This window comes from Oenanthe melanoleuca, chromosome 2, assembly GCF_029582105.1.
Source record: "Oenanthe melanoleuca isolate GR-GAL-2019-014 chromosome 2, OMel1.0, whole genome shotgun sequence".
Classification (NCBI taxonomy): Eukaryota; Metazoa; Chordata; class Aves; order Passeriformes; family Muscicapidae; genus Oenanthe; species Oenanthe melanoleuca.
The window spans coordinates 19,601,668-19,610,206 of record NC_079335.1 but is presented as its reverse complement, the minus strand read 5'-3'; the positions used below and the strand labels follow the sequence as shown (position 1 = coordinate 19,610,206).

The following is an 8,539-nucleotide window of genomic DNA, read 5'->3' as shown; positions in this document are numbered from 1 at the left end:
AACTTTAATTTTAGGGAAAAACATCCAGAGGCCATTTTACATGGTCTTTCAATATTGCTTTGGAGTTAAAAGGGAATATATATAAACTAAGTGTTTTATGTCATAATTTCATTCACTTCATAAATAAAATCACAATATTCTGCAAAAAAATAGAACTTTACAGTTATACTGAAAATATTATTTAACCCTAGGTTGTGGGCAGAACATATCCTGGCCAGCTGCATGGAGCTGTGCCTGCAGAGAGTTTTTATATCAGTTTAATGTAGTTCAAGAACATGTTTTGCAATCACATTGAGGTGAAGGATCAGCAGCAAGCTCTGTGGTACATTCTGAGTAACCCTGATTTTGGATAGGAAGTGCAGTGGACTCTTTTGCCACTGCATAACCCAGGAAGACCCTGTCTGCCCACTCACACTTACCTTATGGCACTGTCAGTAATGTGTATCCCACTAGCATCCACCAGGTATGGTCAGCTGAAGAAATGTTTTGCTCTTCTTTTTCCTAACAACTCTTAGACAACAATTTCTTAGTGGAAACAAGACATTTTAGTTAGGCTCTAAAAGAGTCCTATGTTTTCTTCTGACACACACATACACAGGCACACCCTGCCACTCTAAAACTGAAAAGCAACCTATTAAATGTAAAGACATATGAGAAAGGGCCATCAAAGAATAGCCCTGGAGGCTGGGTAGGGATTTTATTGACAGAAGGTCAAGGAAACCTCAGATGTGCCTGGAGTTGTTACACAGCTTTACACATGTGTGGAGCAAAATCCTTCAAATGATCCTTGGGAACCCAGCTCCACACTCCCACAGCAAGCCCAGCTGTTGGTAGTCAAGGCAGCTTGAGAGTTTTTCCTTATATGAAAAAGGAGATATGCATCCTGGACGGGAAAAAAAAGCAAAGAAAAACAAAACCAAAACCAAACACAAAACCAACAAAACAAAAACAACAACAACAACAAAAAAAAACAACACAAAAAACTCCCAAACACTCAATCAAAAAATCCCCAAATAAACTGATGCCCACCTGCAGGATTGGGAGAGCCTCTAGTCCTGTCTAAAGTGGGAACTGTGCAGGTGATTGACTGTGATATGAGAGTGGACCAAGACTAGCAGTCAAGGTTAAAGTTCTCCTTGCTCTCATGTCCCCAGAAAGTTCTTAAAATTATTTAATTTATTTTTTTCCTCTCTCCTGCCATCTTCCCTGCAATTATCTCCTTTCCTACTGTGTGGGAGAAGCACAGGAGAGTTTTGGGTGTGCTGGGTTGGTACTGAGGAGCTGCAGGGAGCTCTTAGGGCTGAGTGCTGCTAACTGGGCTTGTGGCTGGAGGTGGAGAGGGCAGTGTCTGTGATGAAGCTGAAGCACTGGGTGATCCTTTGATGCATGTCACAGCTCTGACCCTGTAGCAGGGCTTAAGGAAATCTGTCCACCATGGCAGATCTGGCCTGGATCATTTCACATGAGCAGTGGAGTCAAGCCCATTTTCAGCCGGTTTCTAGTGTATCTGGGCTGAAGAATACAACCACCAGCTCTGGATTGCAGTTTTGTGATCTCTGGCTAATTCATGGTGATATTTCCAGCTGAAGTCATGAACTGCCACTGCTGTGTTGATTACTGAAGTAGCCAAATCTGCAAATTTTTTGCCTTCACCTTTGACTGAAATTTTTGGAAGTGATGTCACAGGACTGAAACTAGACTTCTATGAAACACTTCTGCTTGAGTCTCTGGACAAGGGCATGGACAGACCAAGGAGGCACCTAGGTTGGCTGGTAGCTAAGCCAAAGTTCTGGTAGGGTTAGTAACAACAACCTGAAAAGGGTTTTTTTCATGGCTCCATCCTGATATGGATTATAAACTCTACAGAAAGGAAGGTTGGATATCAGAGGATATGAAATGCTCCATGATTTGAAGAAAATGCCTGGTGTAGAACATGAGGTTTGCTTCCCAGGAGAAAGATAAAAGCCCAAAGAATAGGAAAAGCATGGAGGCATGGAAAGGTGCATTATATTGTTTTGTCAGCATTATGGTTTGTTTGGGTTGCATGAAGAAAGGAATCATGAGTGTATTGGAAATGTTAGCATAGTTTGCATGGCTATGAGACATCATGTGTCTAAATCAAAACCTAAATTTTCTGTTTGATAGAGGACTAGAGCTGTAAGAAACTGTCCAAGGTGGCAGGTTTTGCCAAAAAGGAGGGCAAACCAATTGATGGCCACCTACATAAATTCCATTAATGTGGATTAGGTCTTTCCCTTCTAGGGACACTGGAGCAGTGGCACTTAGAAAAAAAATGTTTTTTCCATTAAAAAAATGAAACAAGCTTATTGTATTTTAATGAATATTTAGCAAACTACAGGAAATATAGGGTTCATACCTATCAGGCTTAAATAGTTACTCATTATCCTAGAACAGGATTAAACTCTCCATGGCACTGGTATTCTGAATAAATGGTAGCAAATCAATTCGAGTAAAGATATGACAAGGATTTTTTTTCTTTCCAGTAACTAAGATATACATCTTATTATGAAACCTAAGTGAAACAAGAAAATTTACTGACTGTTACTGAAAAGGCTTGGTTGCACTTCCTTTTACAGTCATTTAATCTCATTCATATTTAAACAATCTCTATGGAAAAAAATATAGAATAAAGAGCTTTCAGTATAATTGTGATGAAGAGGGAAGATCCATTGAGAACTGGTTAATCAAGAAATAGTAAAAGTAATTACAGTGTATTGAGCATCTTCCTTTATTCTCATCCAATTGAGTAAAACATTTTACAGCATGCCAAAAGCAAAGAAAATGCAATAATTATGTCATGGCACTGATATTTTCTTTGGAACACTGAAAAGTACAAAATAGGGCATTTGCCAGCTAGGAGCAAGTTTTTCAGCAAGAATTATTGACTTTAATTATCCTATGGTAGAGCTTTTAAAATATAGTATAATCTACACTTCAGATTTTGAGCACATCCCAGGCTAACTCTCTTTGCAAACTCCCTTCTGTGGGAGGGAGGAATCAGCCTCAGGCTCACTCCCTGTCCTGCTTCCAGGAGGTTTGGCTGCTGCCTCAAAACAATCCTTAATAGTCTCATGGCAATTATTGAGCTCTTTCAGCACAGTGTAATTCATCCCATTAGCAATTACAGTTCAACACAAAAGTGTCCTCAAGACAGCTACCTTTCCTATAAATCTTTTTGTTAAAATCAGTTTTTAACTATGTTTGCATGGTGCTGGCCTATGATCTGTGTTGTCTGAGTACTGGTAGAAAACTCAGGCTCTGACTGGCTAGTTTCATCTGGAAAGCTCTCTTCCTAAAAGCCTCCTTACTCCCCTGTTCAGAAAGTTTTGTAGCTCCAAATTGGCTTGTCTCATCCTGAACACAATCTTTGCCTGATTGCAGGAAAGGAAATGGCTCATAAGCTGTTTTCTTCCTAACAAAGTACAAATGTTGACAAATGCTAATTGAAGTTTTGATTACTGAGGAAAGGATAATTTATGGGAAGCCTGAATGTTGCTTTTCATAAAAATGCAGAAGGAAGTGCATCTGCAAGAATAGAAATTCCTTTTCTTATAAATTATTATATTTTACTATTTAATGTTGGGTTTTATATTTTGCTCCATTTGATGCATGCTGTTTACCTGTAACAACTTAAATAATTAATTGCTGCTGTCACTGTACCAGGCTTAGTTCAAAACTTATAATGAATCAGTTTAAGATTAAAAAAAAAAAAAAAAAAGGTGTATAACTGCAGGAAATTTCTTCCATTTTTCATTCTTTGCAGACAACTAGCAGTATTTATACCAAAAAATGCTTTTATTTTTCACTACACCAAATTTCTTTTAAGGTGTCATACAACTAATCCTCTGATTTTATTAGTAAATATCAGGATCAAAAATTTTCTGCAGAGGTCAGAAGAAAAGCAAATTCCCACCTTTCAGTTCCTCACACTGGGAGCTCACTTCTTACTCGTATTATAACATAATTTATAAATAAATATTAACTTCTCCATATTTGAGTTATCTTCCTCCTGACCAGAACAGTTAGTTGGTAGGCTGTGTGCCATCTCTCTTGGCTTGCTTCCATAAGGAATAATGTATTTTAACTGTCAGGGAGTAGATTTAGATTAGATACTTGGAAGAAAATCTTCACTATGAAAATGGTGAGGTGTAGGCTGCCCAGAGAGGCTGTGGATGCCTCCTCCGTGGAAGTGTTCAAAGCCAGGCTGGTTGGGGTTTGGGCAGCCTGGTCCAATGGGAGATGCCCCTGCCCATGGGGGTGTTCAAGGTCTTTAAAGGGTCTTTAAGGTCCCTTCCAGCCCAAAGCAATAATTATCCTGGGAGATAGCATGTCCTGTAAAGTTACAGGGCAGATGGAAACCCATAAATTAATATCTCATGAAAGTCTAACTATTTCCATAATTCTGCAAACTCATATGTGTTGAGGTTTGTTTTACAATGCTCTGTGGGTTTCATTCTGTGTCTTCCCCTTTGTTTTACCACTTCTTCTTTCTCAAAACACTCTATTTCAATGCTGATTTTAGTGTCATATATTCGTTGTGCACAAGAACTAATTTCCTTGCATCCACCACTTCCTCCCTTGTCATTTCTTTTTAATATAAAGAAGCCATTCTTCAGCACAACCACGTGAAAGACAGAAAACAGAACACAGAAATTTCAGTCTTTGGTCAGAAGTAGGCAACACAAGGAAAGGCTTTGGAGAAGGCAAGTATTGTCTTGTAAGCCTCAGCTGCCTTGTTTCTTCTTTTTTTTCTCTCTTTTTTTTTTTTTTTTTTTTTTTTCAGAAGGCACTTTCTTATTAGTCACTAACAATACCCAAACATCCAAGCAAGGCTGGAAAATAATACTTTACTGCAAGTTTCAAGCAGGTTAGCAAAGTTACAAATGCCTTCAAAGTAACTGAGGGGTAAAGATGGAAATGCCAGACCTATTTTATAGCAACATTGCCAGATGTTTTGATAGCTCCTTTATAAATTCAACTTACATTATTCTAAGCTAAGATTGCTATCTAGTTGCTGTTCCTTGGGTATATTATTTCTTTCCTTATCTCACTGACTCTTTTCATAGCATATAGTAAGAAATTTATTAGCAATGTATCAGATTTCCTGGTAAGATATGGTCGAACAAATGCTGTTATTATATTTTTCTCTTTTTTCCATATAACCTTTTTCCTTTATAATTTCGTCAGTCTTCACTGTTTGAGCATCTTCACTGGAGCAATGCTGGCTTCAGTTATCTGGAATTGCATATAGTATAGAAAAATGAGATTGGAATTGTTTGGTATTTCATTACAGTTTAACTCTCTGGGGTAAAAACTTTTTGTGGCACATCCTATTTGTTTTTCATTTCCTTTGAGTCTTTTAAAGGATTCAGTTCTTCTGTCTGGTGTGTTTTTGCTTTGGTATAAAAGCTAATAGGATATTAAATGAGGATTTGGATGAAAACACACAGGAGAAAAAAAGGAATGAAAAATCAGTTATCAGTGTATGAAACAGTTTGAGGATCAAACTTTGTGAGTATCCCCAGGTGTACCCCCATCAAGCAGGAGTGCATAAAACATCTTCAGCCTGAGAACTTTCTGCACTCTTCCCAGTCCATTCCCATTATTGTGGCTCAGCAGAGACTACTTCCCCTTTCAAATGTTCTGGAATAATCTCTCATTCAGTCTCTAGCCAGTCTAACAAAGTGAAAGTGATACCCTACTTATTTTAAAGAGTTTTAATAATATATTTTTTTCTAAGCAGTGTGATTTTGTAATGAGTTAAAGCAGGAGTAGATGAGCAGCTGGGTATGTAGTGCCAAGGAGGGTGGGAATGCTCAGGCCAGGGACTCATGAGTCCAAAACAAGGTACATGACTCCACCAGGCAAAACTCCAGCCCAAAAGTAGGTGCCCATGAATCTGCTCAACAGTTCAGTCTGTGGAGTGAAGGGCAGGAATCCTACAGCCAGCCATGAACCAACCAGCATTTATTTCCAAATAAGGTTGGTTACAGACCCTTTAATCCAGAATCTCACAGATGCTGTATCCTGTTTTTTGGAAGAGCTAGTTTGGCAGGTGCAGCTCCTCATTATAACTGTGAAACTGCTAAAAATGCTTTTTTAAACTTTGATTTTATGTTCATTTGAAATGCCTATTCTCTCTGCATTTGGAGGTAGCAGCTGTAGCTGGCTCTGTAATTTGTTGGAAGTGGCATCTCCTACATAGAAGAGGTTATGAAATATAAACAAAGTAAAGTAACTTGTAGCAGCAAAGAGAGGCACTTCCAGATTTCACAAAAAAAAAAGGATGTGATAAATCTGTGCCTTGGGCAGCCACTTTGTGATATCTGTTGGACACTCAATCAAGACTCCATAGAGAGATATCAAGATCTCATTTTCCTGGGACAAGTCAGAAGCATTTATGTGGCTACCAGTGGCAATTAGTCAGCTGAAAACTCCCCGCTTTTCCTGGAGACTTTTAGGAACCTTCCTCAGCTCTGCCTAAAAGTTATAGCAAACAGTCAGTGTTTTCAAAGATTCAAAAAATACCTCTATCTCATATAAAGATTAGTTTCAGCTTCCAGCATAAAATACAAGCTTTACCAAAGCTCAGCAGTGTTTGGATTGGGTTTCTCACTGAGGCCCCTCAGAAGTGAGTTTCCACAATCCTGATTCAATCCAAGAACCATTTACTCATGATTTGTTGCTGGCTCCAGACACACTGCTCATCCGGTGGAGCTCTGCTCACTGGGAATAACAATCCACTGTCATTATTTCATTTCCTTGGATATTTAGAAAATAAAATGCAATTGTCTTTTTTTTAATCTAAATTTCTGCTGTGGCAGTAAAACAGAAACAATAATTAGAGCCATGACTCAAAAACAAGGGTGCAAATATTTACAAATGCTTATGTTTGTTTCTTTCCTTGCTCTCTGGAAGCCAGCCACAGGGAAGGACTATCAGTGGCTAGCTGATCTTTCTTAGGTAGGAGGAAAGCAGAATAGGGAGTGCTTTCAATGAGACATGGTGTTCAGAGCTCTGAACTTGCTTTGTTTTTGCCACACACAGCTGCCACAAAAGGAAGCAATCTTCAGCATCCTAAAGAAAACCCCCAAAAACACTCATCCAGCCTGCATGTTACAATGGTTGAAGCACAGTGTTATCCAAACTATGCTAATCATGGTTGAAATTAACACACATACTGTGTTACTCACATCATTATCTGTTGAAATGCATTGAGCAACTGCCAGAACAGTAAGATCTCTAGCAGTGACATTTTAAATACCTTTTATGTGCAAGTTTAGCTAGTCTTTTCACTGGGATTAAGAAGAAAATTAGGAAAAATGTCATAAATGCGCTAATTTTGAAATGACCCTGACTTTGTTGAGTGCAGAAACATCTACACTGCACTGGCAGAGCAGAAGGAAAAGCAGCAGCCACTGTTGTACTGTTGTTCAAATTCATAAACTGTCAGTTCCTCCCAGTGGCCTGTAGCTGACAACATCAGTGGGGAAGTTGCAGGAACCAGACAGCCCCAGCAGCTGATGTTTGCTAGAGATAATATCTCCCCAGGAGAGGGAATATTATCCCCCCCCTCAGCCTCCACCAGCCAGCAGGCATCCACCTTGATCCCAGAAAATGTGGCACTGCAAAGGGTTTGTGAGGATGTGCTGTGAGTGGGTCATTAAAATATTCTGTGTTAAAAAACCTGCCAAAAAATATGCAGTGACACCGGTGCATCTGATTGCAGCATATGGGTTAAGAATGAGCAGCTGAAGCTCTTTATGAAAATGCTGTATTTCTGAAGGGAGCTATGGCCTTAGGTAGCTTTCAGACTGTGGGGTTGATTTCTACATTATCTGTATGTACTTTACAGCATATTTGATTCTCTAGGAGACACTAGAAATACTGCCAGTACTTGATCCAAATTGGTGGGTATGGGTAAAGCCTGCCCATAAAACTCCTTGTTCCTGAAAACATACGGGGTGGAAATAGTTTATCCAGATGACCATAAACTACTTTCTTTCTCATATATAGCCCAAGGGAATGCAAAAATCCCTTTCTTCAACTGTGTCTTTACTAGGAAGACTTGTCTTTAAGAATCCCAGGCCTTTGAGACAAGAGCAAGTGTGGAGCAAAGACTTACCCTTGGTGGAGGAGAATCAAATTAGGGCACTGTTAAACAGATGTGCAACCATGGGACCTGATGGGAGGCATGCATGGGTCCTGAGGGTGCTGGCTGATGTCACTTCTGACTGTTTTTGAAGCATCATGGGGCCTGGGAGAGGTTCCTGAAGGGGGGAAGAAAGCAGATGTTACTCCTATCTTCGAGAAGGGAAGGAGGATGATCCAGGGAGCTGGCATTTTGATCTCTGGGAAGGTTACAAATCAACTAATCCTGTAAACCATTTGCAGTGAGTATTCAGCATGTATTTACAAAGGGGAATTCATGGTTGCCCAATGTGACAGACTGCAATGAGGTGACTAATTCTGGGGTGGGGGGGAGGGGAGAGCAGTGGATGCTGTTTGCCTCGCCTTC

At 39.5% G+C, this 8,539-nt stretch overlaps 1 long non-coding RNA gene across 5 annotated transcripts in view; it reads right to left on the bottom strand.

Annotated features, from left to right (window-relative positions):
• Positions 1-913: 913 nt before the first annotated feature.
• Positions 914-8,539, bottom strand: part of LOC130249086 (uncharacterized) — a 30,879-nt gene continuing 23,253 nt past the window's right edge. For 4 of the 5 annotated variants that reach the window (XR_008839733.1, XR_008839735.1, XR_008839732.1 and 1 more), the window contains one exon: positions 914-8,291. This is a non-coding gene — a long non-coding RNA (uncharacterized LOC130249086). The remainder of the gene's footprint in view (positions 8,292-8,539) is intronic. The other variant, XR_008839734.1, reaches the window with a different exon arrangement.